This window comes from Bactrocera neohumeralis, chromosome 2, assembly GCF_024586455.1.
Source record: "Bactrocera neohumeralis isolate Rockhampton chromosome 2, APGP_CSIRO_Bneo_wtdbg2-racon-allhic-juicebox.fasta_v2, whole genome shotgun sequence".
NCBI classification, from domain to species: Eukaryota; Metazoa; Arthropoda; class Insecta; order Diptera; family Tephritidae; genus Bactrocera; species Bactrocera neohumeralis.
In genome coordinates this window covers 22,336,374-22,356,056 of record NC_065919.1, presented here as the reverse complement: position 1 = coordinate 22,356,056, position 19,683 = coordinate 22,336,374, and the positions used below count along the sequence as shown (strand labels likewise).

The 19,683-nt window shown below is 37.2% G+C and overlaps 3 long non-coding RNA genes across 4 annotated transcripts in view; 1 reads left to right on the top strand and 2 right to left on the bottom strand.

Annotated features, from left to right (window-relative positions):
• Positions 1-2,786: 2,786 nt before the first annotated feature.
• LOC126750784 (uncharacterized) overlaps positions 2,787-19,683 on the top strand; it is a 70,707-nt gene continuing 53,810 nt past the window's right edge. The window contains exon 1 of the long non-coding RNA XR_007665819.1: positions 2,787-2,967. This is a non-coding gene — a long non-coding RNA (uncharacterized LOC126750784). The remainder of the gene's footprint in view (positions 2,968-19,683) is intronic.
• LOC126750787 (uncharacterized) lies at positions 3,404-6,334 on the bottom strand. Its single transcript, XR_007665821.1, has 3 exons — positions 4,958-6,334; positions 4,268-4,878; positions 3,404-3,474 (listed from the first exon to the last, which is right to left on the bottom strand). It is a non-coding gene; the product is annotated as an uncharacterized LOC126750787 (long non-coding RNA).
• The window catches only part of LOC126750782 (uncharacterized), a 46,290-nt gene continuing 39,250 nt past the window's right edge, over positions 12,644-19,683 (bottom strand). The window contains exons 3-4 of one of the 2 annotated variants that reach the window (XR_007665817.1): positions 13,265-13,404; positions 12,644-13,169 (exon numbers count right to left, since the gene is read on the bottom strand). This is a non-coding gene — a long non-coding RNA (uncharacterized LOC126750782). Of the gene's footprint in view, positions 13,170-13,264; positions 13,409-19,683 lie in introns of both variants that reach the window. The other variant, XR_007665816.1, reaches the window with a different exon arrangement.

Sequence of the window (19,683 nt, the reverse complement as noted above, 5' to 3'; positions counted from 1 at the left end):
AATTAAAAATTACTTATAAGTCTCTCATTATTATCATCCTATTGTACTGTATAGTGACATGGACTTTAACAAACAGAGATGAGAAAACACTTGGAGCATTCCAGAGAACTGTTCTCCGCAAGGTCTTTGGAGCCGTCAGTGTTAGTGATAAATGTCGAAGACAATAATCCATCTTATGCGCTGGTTAGGCTATGCCACTCTCATGTAAAATGATGCTTCATCGAAAAGCTACTTTGATTCGAGTACAATATGTGGTCAACGAAAGCAAAGGCGCCCATTCGGTGGTAGGATCTAGTGCATAGCGACATGTGTGCACTTTGTATCTATCCAAAACTGGCGTGATCTCGCAAAAGCAACTAGCAAAGGTTTGCTCAAGACCGACTCACGGTTGTTATGTCAAGCCAAAAAAGAAGAAGACCATAATATTCAGGAAATTTAAACATTAAAGAATTAAATAAAGAATTTCATTTATGTGCGCCTCATAAATGATTTACAACTTTTTCTTTATGTCCGTAATGTATAAAGAGTCCTTTTTATACCCTTTAAAGAAAATCAGTTTACTACTTTCTCCGTAATTCGTTACTCTAATTTGACGTGGTCCAAGAATATGTCGTTTAAAGTTCTGGATTTGAGGTTGGTCGATTCGACGCCAACCAATTTCAAATGGCATTTTTTCTAAAATTTTTAAGATCGACTGTTGAAAGTTCGCTATATTTTTCTTATATCGTATATGCACTTATAGATTAAGGCAATAGAAAAAGTCTAAGCACCTAAAAATTGCCTACAACTTTCAGAGAAATCGCTGTATTTCTACTTTCATTTTATCCTGGTTCTATCTACAATTCCTAAATAGGTAAAAGGAGCTTATATAAATGAAGGACGATCAGTTGATATTTTTAGCACGCCGTCAAATCCAGTGCGGTTGTCATATCCGATTAACATCATTCTCAAATGTTGCTTTAAAAAGCTTCAGATAAAACCAATAACGTACGTATGTACGTTCTATAAAATATTGATAGTGAAGGAATTGTTAGTATTTCCTACCAGGTAGGTCTAGTTACAAGAATGTGTTGTATATACTTGTATGTACATAAGTGTATGAGTATCCAGCACAGAACAGTTGAATATTACGTATACGACATGTAGGACAATTATTTCTCATACCACCAAGCATTAATCGATATTAGGGTTAGCCTACAGAATTAAAAGAAATAGGAAAAAAGCAATTATTGCAATAATGCAAAATATTATTATATATATTTAATAGATGTCCAATGGCATTATATATTTATATAATTTCCGATTTGAACAATTTTTTCAGTTTTTGAAGTATCGAGATTTTACATTTGTTGACGCCTTAGTATATAGCTGCCATACAAAAAATAAATCTAGTGCTTGATGGCAACTTTTTCAATTGAATATTTAGTATGAATTATTATTGAAGATACATTGTTTGTCAAATGTGAAATTTTTGTAAGAACAAGATGAAACGTTTTTCAGGTGCATTTCTTTTAGTAACTATGTGTTACAAGAATCCTCTGATTCCGATCGTTCAGTTTATATGGCATGTGAAACTTTTCCATACTATATCGTTCAGTTTATATGGCAGCTATATATTATAGTGGTCCGATATCGGCCGTTCCGACAAATGAGCAGCTTCTTGAAGAGAAAATGACGTTTGCAAAATTTCAAAAGGATATCTTAAAAACTGAGGGACTAGTTCGTATATATACAGACGGACGGACAGATAGACGGACGGACATGGTTAAATCGACTCAGCTCAACATACTGATCATTTATATATATACCTTATAGGGTCTCCGACGCTTCTTTCTGGGTGTTACAAACTTCGTGACAAACTTAATATACAATGTTCAGGGTATAAAAACTTTTGTATTTTGTAGTTGTGAAGAATATTATAGCTTCAGTGCTGCTGAAATTAACGTTTTTTCTTGTTATTTTATAAAAATTAAAAATCAATTAAAAAACCAAAATTATAATCATCCTAATGTCGCTACAAATGCAAAATGCCAGAATTTCATTTTCCCTCAAACGAATAAAATCCGAATACTAATGCCCGACGTCGGAATATTTTTGACTCTGCCGTTCGTTTCGTTTCGTCGAAGTGTCGTTTCGTCTGTCAGCCAACAATTCGTCGTGTCGCTGCCACCGAAGTCGCTTGTGGCATGGAATATTTATGCGGCATTTATACATATACGCTTACACATATAAATGTCAGTGTATGTATGCATGTAAATATATATATATATACATGTAAATACATATATGCATATGTATGTATATATGTATTTATGTATATAAATATCTACTTAATGGCAATGTAGCTTTGAATTCGTGCGCATATAGCTCGCTATGTTTGAGAATGTGTGTGCCTTAAGTTGTTGTCGTTGCTGTTGTACGTATTTCGGTGCGTATATTTGTTACTATTGTTGTTGCTATAATGACAATGAAACGTGGTAGAAACACCCTTACACAGGCAACAATAGCAACAACACGCATTAAACACAATAATAATAATAGTAACAACAACGACATGCGGCAAACAATAATTATAATAGAAACAACAACAACTTTAATAATGGCAGATGTAACATACAAACAAAGCCATGTATATATACAATACATATACATACATTTCACATATGTATGTGTATACGTTTCTATGTAACTGTTTTATAACGGTTTATAAAGGTGAAACGCAGGGACTACACTCAACTGTTTCTAGGAACATAGCATTCAATTCGAATTTGTAGCTTTGCGTGTATGTATGTGTGTGCTGGGTTTGTAATCGAGTAGGTTTTGGTATGATGGAGTGATATTAAATGGCAGTCTGCAGTTCGAGCTATAATTTTCTGCTCGGCACAATGGTATTTGCAATGGAAAGATTGAGAGCGATGGAATGCAACATTTGGAAGTTTTGTTGGAACTTAACCGAGTTCTAACGATGTAAGTACCAAACATTCTACACAAAAACTTGGTTTTTATAGTTAATTTTGTATGGCAGCTATATGCTATAGTCAGCCGATCTGAAACATTTTTTTCGGAAGTTGCTCCATTGCCTAGAATAATAATCCATACTTAATTTCGTGAAGATATCTCGTCAAATGAAGCAGTTTTCCATACAAGCACTAGATTCTGATCATTCAGTTTGTACGGCAGCTATATGCTATAGTCAGTCGATCTGAAAAGTTTCTTAGAAAATTACTCCGTTGCCTTAAGGGGTCGCGATGGTCTAGAACTCTCAAATTGAGGGTGTTTTCTGGATTTCTTTTAAGGTCTAAAAAAAGAGCAATCAATATAAAATTTTTACAGTTTATTTATACACTTATGAAAAGTACAAAAATAGTTTTTTGTTAAAAAAAAAAATTTCACAATAATAAAAATGGCGTCCAAACAAAGCTATCTTAAAAGATGACTCCCGGTGCCGTTGTTGATTTTGACTCTTCTGAAGATCTGAAACATAAAAACCAAATAAATTATTAATCAGTAGGAGTGCAGCTATCGCTGGGACTACAACAAAAAAAAAAATTGAAAATTAAAAAAAATTTCGCGCTTTTGAAGTTCAGATTCTGAAAACAGTTATTTTTGAACCAGTTTTAGATCGAAAAAAAATCGAAGTTCTTAAAATTTAAATTTGATCGTAGTCCCAGCGATAGATATTGATCTTATAAAAACCATATTAAAATTTCAAGTGATTCGGATCAATAGTTTTTTTTTCATCAACGGCACGCCGAAAAAAGTAGTTTTGAGATAAATGACGTACAAAGCATTCATTCATCGAGCCCCTCGACTGCGCGCTAGCTGCTAAAACGGCTGTAAAAGCTAAAATAATGTGAATATCCTTCCAAAAGTTTTACAGTATATTCTTAAAGGACTATACTTTCGAACTATCAAAAAAATCGATTTGTTGAAAATTCTAGACCACCGGGACACCTTAAACAATAACTCGTGCCAAATTTTGTAAAGATATCTCGCGAAATACAAAAGTATTCCATACAACGGCTGGATTTTGATCAACCCGTTTGTATGGCAGCTATATGCTACATATACTTATCCGATCTGAACAATTTTTTTAGAGACAGCACTATATCTATAGGCAATAACAAATACAAATTTTGACGAAGATATCTCTTCAGACAAAAAACTTTTCCATAGAAACATTTGGTTCCGATTATTACTAAATATGATGACTTTAATTACTAAATATATGACTTTAGTTACTAAATATATGACTTTAGGAACTTACTTTGTAGGCGGATACATAATGTACAGCTCCACGACGTCAGACAACAGCATAACTACCGGTTAAATACCAGTTAAGTACGTAAAATATTTATAGTAATGTGGGCGCAGTGATAAATGTGGTTTCCGCCCTGACACTGATTTCATAACTAATTTTAGTACTGACGCAAATATATCTATGCGCTTTAAATTAAATTTAGTGCGATTTGTGGTTTTTTCGCCCGCAGCGGGGTTATCCGGCTCCTTGTTGGTATACTATGATACTCTCAAGATAAATTTATACAAAATCTTGCATAGCGTTCATCATGTTTGACGTGAGTGACTCCTACATTGGCCGTCAACGCATGATGACAAAGGAAGATCCTGCTAGTTCAAACCGTAAATGGTTTTAAATAATTAAAACGATCTGATGCCCAGCTGGACAACTAACAGTTGAATGGCTTTCAAAGAAAAAGTGATGAAACGCAAAAAGAATTTTCTCGGTTAGGGCATGAAACTTTACTTAACTTAAAACTGACTTTGTAGTTAGTCTAACATTCCAAGTAGTGGATATGACCCGTTAATTTAGTTCTTGACGCTCAAAAACTTCCTCCCAGATTTCAACTTTCTTTAAGGCTAAGAAGACGGTAGGTTATTAGTGAGTTCATTATTATTAAATACTAATCGTAGTAATACACAACGATTAGATGGTAACCTTTCCAAAGTTGTTAGCTTGTAAGATCTCAATATAATTTCTAATCCAATCCATCCTTTAAACCGCTATATGTAATTAATTGTGGATCCCATAACGTTTAACTTAAGGTTGAGACTGAAGTAATTTCAGAATTTCCTAACTCACCGAAAATTTACATTCACCCGCATTCACAAGAGCTAAGCGAAACTACTCAATACCACATTATCTCCAACAGAATCGGCAAAGCTCTCTGGTCTACGAACAAACTCAGCATTCATCGCAAATGCCGTTCAAATATCAACAAAGACTGCACTTCACTATCTACTATCTCAAAAGACAGTTATTTACACTAATTCAAACGAAGTTGGGAACATTTAGGGGATCACTGGGCTAATGTGATTTAAGATGGCTTTTCGAAATGAATTGTGGTTCTAAGCGATGGCAGCAAACAAAAGCAATTTCTTGAACATGTGTAGAGTTCTATAGTCACAGGTCCCTAGACCCTTTAGTCCTTCCGCATATGCGAGTATGTTATCCGTTTTCTTGACTGAAATTTATATTCTGCTATACTATTTGTTATAAAATCTTTAATTCTTATTTCCAGAACCGTATAAAATGTGTAAGTTAATGATTGAATGCCATTTCTGTTGCAACTAAAATGCTTTATGTTGGCGTGGCCACGAGGCAATAATATGCAAATGAACTCTGTTATATACGCAAGCAGCGATTCATGCATGCAACAAACGACAGCACTAATTATATATGCACATATGTATATATGTATGTACATTCTCAAGTGTATATCCAAACATATCTGTACGGTATATAGTATATAAAAATTTATTCTTGCATGACTAGAAATGATTTTAGCAGCTGTTTTGGTTAAAAATAGAATCCACAATGGTTCATGCAAAGACTCTCAACAAATGCAACTCTGAAACTAATAAAATTGGAATATTAACGCCAAGAAGTTTTGTGAATCGGTTCAAGAAAGTCTTATTCATTGATGATGATCTGAAAGATCTATAAAAAATTAAAAATTGTATACATATGTAAGTATGTATAAACAGGTTGATAAACGTCAATGGAAAATAAGGCTAGCAATTGAACAGCTGTCGGCAAAAATATTAGGTTGTCAAAAAAGTCTTGCGGTATTTTCGCTAGTTGGCGCTGTAAGCGCGTAGTTCTAGTTTTATTCGTCGCATCGGGTCATGCTATACCTTTTTGGAAAGCTCATTTTACGCGCTAACACGTGTTTGACTGATTGTCGTTTCTTTTAAGTCGTTCGTGAGTTATAGCGTCGCAAAGATGGAGCAAAATAAAGAGAAAATACGGCATATTTTACAGTACTACTACGTTAAAGGCAAAAATGCATCTCAAGCCGCTAATAAAATTTGTGCAGTTTATGGACCCGATACAGTTTCCATTTCCACCGCACAATGATGGTTTCAACGTTTTCGTTCTGGTGTAGAGGTGGTCGAAGATGCGCCACGCTCCGGAAGGCCTGTCGTCGAAAATTGCGATAAAATCGCTGAATTGGTCGAAAGAGACCGGCATAGTAGCAGCCGTAGCATCGGCCAAGAGCTGGGCATGAGTCATCAAAAATTCATTTCAATTTCAATAATAAAAAAAAAATTCAATAAAAATACCGCAAGACTTTTTTGACAACCCATTATATAAATTTGTTCCTATGTAATTAAGCGATTGGTCAGATTTGTATTCCCAGGACCGTTTCGAACCGACTGTTATAGGAACGGAACGACTTTTAATCCGTCTATTTACTTCATGGCCGCTCCAAAAGGTTTATTCTGGTTTTTTTTGTCAGATTTCTAGTTCACTTTTTGAAAAAGCAATTAGAGTCTATCACTCTCTTGCAGTTAAACGGTTTGGTATGAGAAGAAAAGCATTACAAAACCGAAACGATTCAATGTTCGGCAAATGTGTCTGTCATTTGGGAACTATGTATACATACATATATAGTGAAAGTTGACTGTATTCTTCAGTCTATGTTATAAAAATATAGCTATAGTTAATAATATGTGGAGAAGTAGTATGTTAGGTCATACTGGCCGACATATGCACCCTATAAAGACATACTGGTGCTTAGTAATTTCAGATGGCGGCTCAATTATTCATCTGAAGTATTTGTCATAAAGGACATCTATCCTTTTTCCGAACTTTAAGAGCAACGTGATATCTAATATACATAGATACTTCATCTTATTCCTTGAACTGTGAAGCTCCTAGATATTTAAGACAAGTTCTAGCTATAACTGTACAGAGGCAAATGAAGTGTTCCAGCGTTTCTCTGATGCCTTCTTCTGCATATATCGTCTTTATTTATGGCAAGTAGGTTGTGACTTGTCTTTAGGCCAACAACCGTCCTTTCGAGACCATGTGAGTAAAAACTATGCGAGTTTTTTTCCGGGTCTTTTGCACATGATCTTGTTGAGCCTGCATGTGTTTACGGCATTTCATCTTTCGCTTTCGCCATGGATCTTTCGGAAACTGCATTGTATATCGTTTTTAATGACTTCTGTATTTCCTGTACTGGTTCGGTAGTCAGACTTCCGCATGGAATATACTGCAGTTTTCCGGAAGCTTGAGTGCAATAGATTTCGGCTCCCACTCCATTAGTCATTTTCGATCCGTCTGTAATGGTGTTGTAAGTTCCGCTGGCGAGACACATGCTGCTGACTCCTTTCGCTTTAATTCTTAACAAACGTTTTCTCGTTGATATGATTGGATATTACCTCAAAATCTTTCAATACCGTCTTCTATAACTTTTACAAGTTTATTATTATTATTTATTTTGCCACTATCTATTTCGTTGTAAATATAATCTTCCTGTGATATTACTTTCGGGCACAACACAATCTACGTTAAATTATGCTTTGTCTCTCCGAACCCTCACTAACTCAAATTGTAAACCATTTCCGTTAGCATACCCAGCACAATTAAGGTATTAAGTATAGGGCGCACCATTTTAATTGGGAGGCTGACACAGCAAGCTATGGTCACTTGAAGTTTCTACACCTACAAATAAGCTTGTATGTCAATCAAGACAATTACGATAAGCAAAGCCTAATATTAGCGTCAATGCATTGAATGTAATGTGAAACCTTTTTAGAAGCGCAAAATGTACACAAGCATCTCTACATATCCGTATATGGTAACTACAGTCCGACCAAACACTGTGGCTGGTTATACTAGCTGTATGTATGTATGTAAAGCGTCATACCGAAAGAAGTCCGGTTTCGATCGAAAAATAATTTATTCGACGAAGAGTACTTTAATAAAGGCGGTTTTGCTAAAATTTCAGTGAACTTGCTGGCGAACATGTCTTTGCTCTCAACAGTAAACTCCATAGCGGCATGATAAATATTGTTTGTGGTCGGGAATTAGTATCCTTATATGGACCTGAATGGTCTTTGCCTACAACAAAATGATACGATAAGCTCATAACCCATGCCACAATCGATATTTTATAAGTAAGGTAAGTTCGGAAATTCTGTTATCATCTGTTCCGAGAAAGTAAGTTGCCTACCTCGGTATCGAATACTCAGCGTCTGAAGGTACAAAAAAGGTACAATACAGCACTAGGATCATAAGCTTCTCTGACTGAGTTAGCCTTTCTCTGTTTATTCCAGAATAGATGAATTCCGAACCAGCATAGTAAAGCCTATGAATAATTGTCTTGTCTGAGTAACGGATACCTTTAGAATCGCCTTTAAATTTGGAGTAACGCATCACTAAAAGGCTTTGAAGTCTTAGACGTTCATTTCCACGGCAGCCATGTTTTCATAGTCGGCATGGTTCCGGATTTTTATGCAGCCAAGAACTGTGAGCTCGCAGTTTTCTCCAAAGTTATTTGTTTAACGCTATAACAACAAAGGCAGTCTACAGATGCCCGAATTCTTACCGAGAAATTCAAAGGCGCACATTGTTGACATTTTGACGTATCAACAAGTGCTCAGAAACATGTGCTATACTCGTACGTCCATTCAAAATGCCACCAAAGGAGTGAAGCTATAAAGTGTGTACTGCTGAACTCCCCAGACGCGTATAAATACCGTTAGCGGCGAGTAGGTCGCCGGCAACATGCTTACGTGTAGTGAAGACAACAGCTGTTATGACAACAATACTCTGAGCATCCGCGATACGGATAATCTACATTTAGTTGCATAACTATAGGGGTATGTATGGATGTTGATATGTTTGTGTGTGTGTTAGAGGTTATGGAGAAAAGGAGGCACGTCTGGCCGGTCTGTCATTCAGAAAAAATACCCGAAAGCTTTGATTCTCTGCAACGGCAGCGACAAATCGAGCGAATGTGTGGCCATTGTACAGCAGATCCTTTCAGCATTATTAAAATCAACGCTGCAAACGCAATAAAGGAGGCGTGTTTACGCGTCGTCATGGTACAACATTTTAAAGAATAAGTAAGGAAGGGCTAAGTTCGGGTTTAACAATTCAAACTCTTGCAATTTGCTAGAATCGAACCCAGCGAAATAAAGTTTGTAATTTATATGGGGTCAAGGACAATCTTCAGCAGATTATATCCCTTTTAGGGACAATGATGCCCCGTTATTAGAAACACACGTTCCCTCAACTTTTTTTTACAATAGCTCACACATTTGCCGATATATGCGATATTAAGTCAACTGGAAGTTCGAAAATTTTTAAATTAGGTATATGGGGGCTAAAGATATTATTGATCCGATTCAATCCACTTTTAATATATGTACATACTTACTATTGCTAGAAAAAGACTCTCTCCCGATTTCTAGAATATATCTCACAGATTCACCGATATTTTCGATAGAAAGTGCACAATTGGAACTTTGATCCACATATTCGGCATCTGGGGACTTGAATAGTTTGACCTACTTTAAGTGCATATACGGCCAAGTGAGACTTTGGAAAGTAAAACCATCAGATGGAATTTAAAATTGTGTTGTATGGGAAGTAGGCGTGGTTGTTGTTCAATTTCGCTCATTTTCACACTGAAACATAGGAGTCAAGATAATATTATATACCATATGTGCATGGGTTTTCACCGATTATGTAATTTTCTATATCTAACTCGATTATTCTCAGGTGATATAAACAACCATTACATAGAAGAACAAAACTATTATACTCTCTGGTAACATGTAGCAAGCGTATAAAAATTATAAGGTGCAGCGTACATTTATGAGAGTGAGACAGCGTGAAAGTGTAAACACAATGGCTACGACAGACTGCAGCGGCACGACAGTGAACTGAAAACGTCGTTGTTCATCTCACTACATGTACATTTTGAGAAGCAACAACAACACAATGGCCGGCATGTACACAAAACAACGCAGTTGTCCATTTTGTATGTACACAATTTCGTTGTGGCCATACTAATACATTTCACTTCAATGAAATTTTAATGTTTTGTTCAAAGTGAAATTTTTTATGCAAAAAATAAGTAAATAGGTCAATATTTTTGCTTTAAATCATCAATTGTTATTACAAATGATATAATATAGCTATAATATAGCTATTTTATGCTTTTATTTGTAAAATAACATCAAGTTTGTTAGAGCTGTGAATAATTTTACATTTTACATATTAGTGGCATCACCACTCTACCTCCTCTTTCTATCTTCCATTCTACTGTCAACTCTACTGTCGTCGTACTGTCGTTGGCAAAAATAGGAGGATATTGAAGTTAGCGAGAACGACAACTGTCGGCCTGCAGTCGTGTAGTCGTGCAGCTGTCAAAATAACACTGCCCATAAGAACGTGTGTATTTTAATATTTGACAGATGTAGTTTGCAGTCTGTCGTAGCCATTGTGTTTACACTTTGAGTCAGCTGATTACATGCATGTTACGACGCCGATAGTGAAGAGTTTAAGAGTACAGTGTGTTGTAAGCTACACCGCTTATGAGAAGGAGCATAATACAGGGTTGCAAAGTGAGTGAAAAATTAAATTAAATTAAGTTTCCAAGGATTAAATGCGTCACGGAAGGCATTCTCCGGAATAGTCTTGAGAGCCCAAGTGCATGCTGTTTGGATCTCCTTTCATCCGCTTTTTCAGGCAAGGAAACAAAAAAGTCCGGTGGCTACATCTCGGCTGTAGGGCGGCTGCGGAAGCGTTGGGATGCCGGACTTGGTTAGGTAGCTGTTCACAAGAAAGGCGGTGTAAGCCAGGGCGTTGTCGTGGTGCAACTTCCAACCGGCTCCTATGTCTTGTCAGACCCGATTGACCCTTCGTTTGAGTCTCTTGAAGACTTCCACGTAAAACTTGGCGTTGACGGTTTATCGAGGAGGAAAAAATTCATGGTGGATGATGCTTTTAATGTCAAAAAAGACAATGATCATCGTTTTCACTTTGGATTTGCTCATCCTTCCGGTCTTCATCAGCGACTTCTTCCCGGGCCTACAAAGGGCCTTGGGCCACCAAAACACACCACTTCTTGCTAAAGCAACATCTGGGTAAGCCTGCTTGATTATATCAAACGTCTCTGTCGCAGATTTACCGAGTTTTACACAGAATTTAATCGCGTACCTCTGCTCTAACGGACGCTGCATTTTCGGCTTGCACCACTCACAGAAACACGTCGCGCGAAAATGTTTGTCCTGACTCTCCAGGTGGTCGGAGACAACTAACCCGTCGCTCGTTCGTTAGCTAGGAATGCCCTCTACCGAATCAAGTCGGTGCGCGCACGCTGCAAAGTACAGGTGCGGCAGAAGAAATCAGCTCTATTACTTTCCGGACAAACCCTGTATATAGTATGTATAGCATTTTGCTTGAAAAATTTATGAAAAAAATATTTATTTTTTTCTTCACTCCAACTTGGCTACTCTGCTGCCTTTTTTATTGTTATTGTTACAAACAGTTTGTTTTTGTCTCAGGCCAAAAAAGGTTAGAAATCCGCGTAGGCAGACAGACTGTCATTACGGCCGGAAGTTAGACACTTGTGACAGGCAAACAAACAGACAAACCGACAGGTCTCAATGGTAAAATGACGTCACTACAACAACATGCCCATACTTTTATATGTTTATTTGTATGTAAATAATGTAGTAAACGCTGGCAATGTGACACGAGAACAGTTAAAAGGCCTCAACACTTTCTTAGACAAGTGTGTTTGCGGAAACACACACTCGTACTTACACTTATGCACACACTGATACTTACACTTATACACACACATTTTCATGCAAAGGCAAAAACAAGCAGAAAAAAGCACAACTTAAACGACGCATTGACTAATGATGGATGGCACAGCACGTTTGTCCGGACCTGCCTTATTCTCTTGTGTTCTTTGCCTCTCTTTCTGCACATTTTAACTACGCTTTATAAACACATTAAAAATGTGCGCGCTGATGGACTGTCGCAAGTGGGGGACACGGCTCGCTACACATGCATGTACGTCTATGCCTGTGGGTATGCGTATGCCTGTGGTTGTGTGTGTGCCTGTAGCAAACATAAAAATAAGGAGTTTTCAAGGTCGTCGCCGTTGTTGTTGTTCATATACATATATTATGAACTGCGAAGTCTCCAACCATTTCTTGGCGCATGAGGTTTGACATAGAATTTTGAGGGAGGAGAGGACTATAGTAGCCTCCCAGTCTGTGAATAAGCATAAAAAATGTAAATAAATAAGACATACAAACAAACGCACGCATGAAGGCAAATAAGCCAACAAGAGCTGCAATAATAACACACATGTTTGTATGTAGTACAACAACAAAGCGTTTGCAAAATATTCAAAAACCATTTACTCTAACATGCATTAATATTTTTTGTTTTTGCTTTGTATGTTTGTGTGTGCGCTTAGAAGCGCTTTTGCATGTCATAAATCACATGGGGCATGCCTGGTCTGCTGCGCCGCTTCACTGCCTCAGACATCACCTGTGGTCCGATATAATTACGTATGTATGCATGTGCTTGTTGTGTCTGTGGCATACCCTTCAACTGGGTGGTTGTCTAGCTGCTCCCTGCTCCATGGTATGCATTCCGTTGTCACCCATTGTGCTTGTATTTTGTTGTTGTTATTATAGTGTATTTTGTTTTTTTTTTTTTTAAGCCGCTGGTTTGCATGGGGCGCGCATTTGGCTTAGTCTAAAATGTGGCATAAACAATACAATCCGGCTCGTACGGGTACATACATATCTACATCTGTATATATTTTTACGTGTTTGCTTGGCAATCTGCGACCATGACTCGTCTGCGGTGACTACGTCACGGAAATCTGCACAAATAAAAATTCATACAATTTCGATATTCGTCATGTGTTCGTTGGAATTTGTTTAGAAATGTATGTATATATAAATGTACATTATTTACCTTGTTTAACCCACAATTTGTGAAGCGATGAGCTCGTCCGTTGCCGGTTTGGTTTGGTAAGTATCCATGTTAACGTTACCCAGTGAAAGTTATTCGATAATGTATCTAACAGAACACGTCTTCGATTCGTCACTGTTCAACTCGCTTAGTTTGAGTTATGAAAAAAAGCAATAAAATGGCAATCTAACTAAAATCTAAAACAACATTTAACATAGTAATTAATATATCATTAAATTAGTATAACCTTTTGTCTTTCTAGATTCATGCCAGTCTATTTGATGTATGTATGTCAGTTGAATGCTTGACTCGCCATTCTACCAGGTTTGACTATTCCTTCGACAACAGCCACAGTTGTTTAAATATAAAAAATGTCAAGAGACTACTGATATGGCATTAAAATTTAATTTAAATTTTCCAGATTAAATGATATTTCCAAAAAATATATTTTTCTAAATCGGCAAAACTGTCATTAATTACTATGCCAAATATGAGCGCGATCTGTCCACTGGTTTGTTTACAGCAGCTGCTTAAGTCGCTACTCCTCAGTAGTGCTTTGGTATGTTTGCAATGGATAAAAATATCGAACAAAGATTTTGTCTGAAGTTTTGAATTTCTAACCAAATTTTGTGCGCGGAATAGTTGCGAATTTTGGAAAAGGCTTACATTAACTCAGTTTTATTCCAAACACAAGCCTACTAGTGGTATAAAGCCTTCAAAGGCAGTCGAGAGGTCGTTGAAGACATGCCTCGTTCTGGACGAACTTCGACCTCATCAACTGATAACAATATTAAAAATGTGAAGAATATGAAGTTTGGAAATCGTCAGGCAAGTATTAGAGAGATGGCAAGAGAGCTTCACATCTCTCCCGAATCCGTTCGAATGATTTTGGTGGGTATTTTGGGTATGAAACGGGTTCTTGTTCGACTCGTACCGATAGAGTTGACATTTTTTCAAAAAGAGTAACGTAAACAGGTCGCTTTGGACATGCTTGATCGTGCGAATTCTGATCACACACTCATGAAGAGCATTATAAATACCGGTGAGACATGGGTTTATGAGTTTGACATACAAACAAGTCAACAATCATTGGAATGGAGGAGAAAAAGAGCCGAAACCAAAAAAACCAACACAAAGACGTTCAAAAATCAAGGTGGTGCTCGTTGATGATGATGGAGCTACGATTGGTCCGAATTTTAAATTAAAATGCAATGAATACCATCGATCAACCATCATATTCACCATTTCCATGATTTTTTCTTGCTTCCGATGGCCCGTGGTACTTGTATTTATATGGTATATGTATGTGGATCCGATTATCGTGGACGAAGAAAGTTTTATGAGTTTTACATTGCTACATTTATATTTATTGATATTTATTATTGTAGTTTTTGTCTTCCACTTTTGTTTCGTCGAACGTTTGTTTACAAAATGCAAATTCTTTATTTATCCTTCCAAGTCAATTTCATCCCCTACAGTGAATACTGTCCTATAAAATGCACTTTTGTCAACGCTTTTATGATCTTCGGACAGTCGGAAAAGTCATTTTCCGGTATAATCTTTAGATCTTCTTCGATTACTCTACAATACCGTCAAAACGGCGTCCTCGCATAAAAATAAAAAGACGATGCTGTGAATTCACCACAATTGTTCTGTTGTTCATACGTCTTTGTTTTTGAGCCAGAAGTCGCACGGAGCGATTGCGGTGGTCGCGGATTAATATGAGTCAAGTTTTTGGCAAAAAAAGTCTCGAAGTACCTATTGAGTATGACATGGCACATTTGAGTGATTTTGGCAATAAACTAGACTTGACGCATTTGAGACAAAAAACACTCTTCAAAATGATGTGGTCTGTGCCAAATGATATTCCAAAACTATCAGCAAGGTCTCTAATATTCAATCGATTTTTAAGCCACGCAAACAATTTGAATTTTGGGACTTAGCCCTCGTCGGTAGAGGTTGATGGTAGTACAGAGCGCGTTTGTTTTTACCATAGTTTGATCAGCAAAAGTCTTTCGCAACATTTTCAATGAACCAAATTCTACAAGTCATTCATCATCCCCCGTCCTAAAAATTGGATTTCTGCCAAACATTTTTACAAAAAAAAAAAAATTTCAGTGAAAAACATTTTTTTCAAATATTAATCGAAAAAAATCTTTCATCCAACTCGTTAAGAATTGTATCTCAAAGATCTGTGTAAAATTTCATGAAGATCGGTTGAGTAGTTCTCGAGAAATCTTGCCGACCGGCTTCAAAAACACAGTTTCGAGAAAAATGCGTTTAAAGACGGCGCACTTAGCCCAGCTAGCCTCGAGCGCTCAAGTTTTCAAGGCTGTATCTCCGACACTATTACTCGGATTAACTTGAAAATTCAGGACAACATTCTAGAGGTGTTGTAAAATTTAATAAGTTGTAAGCCCATGAATCTCTTTAAAATAATGTTTAATTTTTAGTATAACTGTTTTAATAGTCTCAATGGTAAACAGAAAGAAAAATTAAATGATTTCAATTGTATCGATTTAAGAATAAATGTAAATATATTTTGGCTTAGGGAGAACAGGTTTTAATACCTTAAGACTGGCAATCAGTAATGCCGAAGTTGTTACAGATAAGAAGAAAATATGTACTGTCTCATCTTCAGAAAGCTAAGATCTAGGAGATTTTGCTTATCAAAATAAAAGTATTACTTAGAACTTAAAAAAATTCTAGACTTCTTGGCTTTCTGCAAAATAATGGTTTCTAAACTTTGATGCTCCGACGGTTATTTCTACTCTGTTGTTGAGTACTTAAGTTACTGGTACAAGTGATATACTGAAAATCATTTCATTTTTACAAATTCCTAACCTACAAAACTCTCCTTGTTCCACATAGCCATATACAAAGACAGTTATATACATACATACAGACATATGTATGTTATGTACATATAAATAGCTGAATCGACTCCTCATATTTGAGAGAAAAAAATAGGAAGGAATCTGTGTGCGATTCTCTATTGCATGACATTGACATAATGGCACCAACAGGTATTGACATGCAAACACACCGACACATATGCATATATACACCAACAACCACAAATGCATGCATGACTGTCTGGCCAGACACGGAGCAAGGAGCCCGGCTTGTAGGAGATTTTGGCTACGCAACCAGCATACGGCGCTTTTGCATCGCCACTCAGGTGCAATACGCGCATACTCTTGCTTCGTTTGGCGGTCACGAGCGTGGGCGATTGCCAATAAGCGAAAAAGGGAAATAAGTGCGAGTACACAAACAAATCGACGCATTTGCGTACGCGAAATACCAGACGGTTTTCGGCGCGCCGGCTGAGAAGGCTTACCATAGTTGAGTACACACAAAGTTAACATATGTATGTATGTGTATGCACACTCTATTGCACGTGTATCAGAGTGAAGGACATGTGGTAACGCATGAGGACATTCATGTAATCGTGGAGGAGTATTTGCATTTGCACGTACATACATACATATACGAATGTATGCAGAGCGGGAATCTGTGTTATTGTCTGCTCCGTTTGGCATATCCGACGGCGGAAAATTCTTCAAATTTTTGATTCAGATGTTTTTTCTATATATGTATTTCAAGCATACTAGAAATGTAAATAGGTCAGGCGCGTAAGCACGCATACTTGAACTAAGCGAACTTTTACTTATGTATCTATGTCTGTATGTATATAGACCACAGGTTATCATTGAAAGTGAAGGCCTTTTGACCGAATAAAAAATAATGTTAGAGAGTGAACTCATATATACGGACATATAGTATGTATGTATATAAAGGGTGATACATTTAGGGAATCTCTACTCTACTATACTCACTTCTAAGGAAAAACCATAGAAAGTTCAAAATTAATAGCAAATGCTTATTATCATTCGAAAGAATATTTATTTTTTGAAGATTATCTCTTTCAAATGTTGGCCGCGGTTAGTTTTCAGATGGTTCCTCCGTTGAGTCTAATTTGCGATGACTCGTTCGAGTATTTAGACTGGTAACTGGCCAATGACATGCGTGATGTTTTGCTCCAAGGTCTGAATCGAAGTTGGATTGTCTGCATAGACTTTAGACTTTACATATCCCCATAGAAAAAATGTCTAACGATATGATAGCACACGATCTTGGTGTCCAATCGACTGGCACAAAACGTGAAATTATCTGCTCACCGAAGTGTCCTCTCAATAAATCCATTGATTGTTGCGATGTGTGAGAAGTGGCGCCGTCTTGTTGAAACCAAATGTCGCCGAGATCACGAGCTTCAATTTCACAAAAATAGTCGGTTATCATTATGAAATTGCAGCTCTTCAATCTCTTTAGAATGCTTTCGTTCCAAAAGCGGCACCATACTCATTGAGCCAGCAAATGAGTCTCATCACTAAACAAAATTTGGCTCTAAAACCTCCGATCTTCCTGGAACTTTTCAAGAGCACATATAGCCCATCGATGTAGCTTGGGTGGGTCGAGCGGTTTCAGTTTTTGCACGAGCTGTATTTAGTATGCTTTCAATTTAAGATTTCAACATAAAATGCGCTAAGTCGTTCCATACGTCAGTCCGAGTGGCTGCGAACGGCGCCAAATCGACTCTCCACGGTCTTAGTGTACATTCTCAGTTACGGCCAGGGGCGGATCCAGAGTAGATTTTGGGGCGGGAACTTTATGATTTTGTAACTGATTTAAGAAATGTTTAACTTTAAACTATAGTTTTATTTTTTATTTATATTTCAACATTTAATTTATAGCAGAAAATCAATACGGAGTTTGCTCATTTTACTAAATCTTTCTATTATTTATTCTGGTTCCATAGCAATTTCAATCTTTTCTGGAGCATCGTTATTCTGAGCCAAGTCTTGATTCGGCGCAAAGAAGAAAAGGATCGTTCAGCGCTAGCATTTATGGCTGGCGAAGTGCTGTGGCTTTCAAGGCAAAAACCACTTGTTTTCTCGTAGTCATTTTCATTTTCCATGGTTGTTGAAATAGCGCTACTTCTGCTTTGAGCTTCGTTTTTTGCACTTCTTTGTTTCCGCGCAAATTAGGCATTCAATGAGTACAGTTAAATCCTTTTTTTTCAAATTTGGGTTAAATTTTGGTAACAGCTGACTAAAATTGAAGCTTTCAAGAACTTCATCGGAAAACCGCGTTTTTAAATCTTGCATGCAGAAACCCTGTAAAAGTCTTCACAGCTTTGAGATGGGTGATTGTTTCGATGACTCTGATGACCACATGTTCCGGATTTTTCCACTTCAACATCTAATTTTTCAACCATCTGTGTAGCATTTCATTATATTCATTAAAGTGATGATCAGCATGCATTCTTCGCGTGTTCAGTGTTGCAACCAATGTTGTTATGACGTTTGATGCTTTTTTTTTTGAAAGTTGGTAGTACGGTTAGTGACATCTATGTTAAATTCCACGCCAAAATATTCATTAGTATTTGAGATAAGCGTCGTTTTGTGAGGCTCTAAAAGTGGATTCTTCGATTTTAACTACATATGTCTGAATTTATTTAACTATATTGGTTACTCGTGATCATTTCGCCACATTTTAACTAATATCGTGATGCAACCACCGCATTCGCCTGATTAACCTTTGGGTAACTTCTGGCTATTTAGCAAATTCACATGACCACACCGTTTTGACTCAATTGAGGATATAGTAAAAGCTGAATCGCAGAAGGCTCTGATGGACATCACGACGGTGGATTTTTCCAAGTGCTATGATGACTGGACAATTCGTTGGCATTTGTGTTTTGCTGTGGGAAGGGATTACTCTCTCTCTCAGTCCCAAACCGTTATATAGGGGGTGGGCGAAGTTGTCATCCGATTTCACCTATTTTCACACTATCGTAAGAGTAGTTAAAAAGGTTTGTCTTGCGTAAGTTTGCGTGATATATTATTATTGATTTGGAAGATATATACATATAACTTAGTAGGTTTAGGGCCACGACCTCTTTTTAAAATGTTAAAATCGCAGGTGCCCTGTGATTGCTTGTACCAATTTGAGTTCTGTATCTTAATTTACGGCATAGGTTCGGTTAGGTTGGGTTAATTTGGTAGGCCAATAATCCACGCATAGACCAGTGTCCTTTGCGATTGTTCAGTTGTGGGCCCAAGAGGAGTAGTCATCATTTAATTTTAACAGACTCTGCTGCCTCACTATCGATCAAGCATGTATCAAACCGCGGGGACCGCAGATGCTTACAGCGTACTCTTGCCAACGCGGGACAAGTGCACAAGAGATGCTTTATTGTTTCCCTGGTGCCCTGCTCTAGACATTTTCGGCAACCTGACAGCCCCGTCATGTGGGCGTGTGTCGCCACCAGACAGTATTCCTGGTTAGTATTCCTTTCATGTTCCTACAGTCTCTACAATGAGTGCCTATAGGAAGCTGTAAGTTTTAAACTGAGAGAG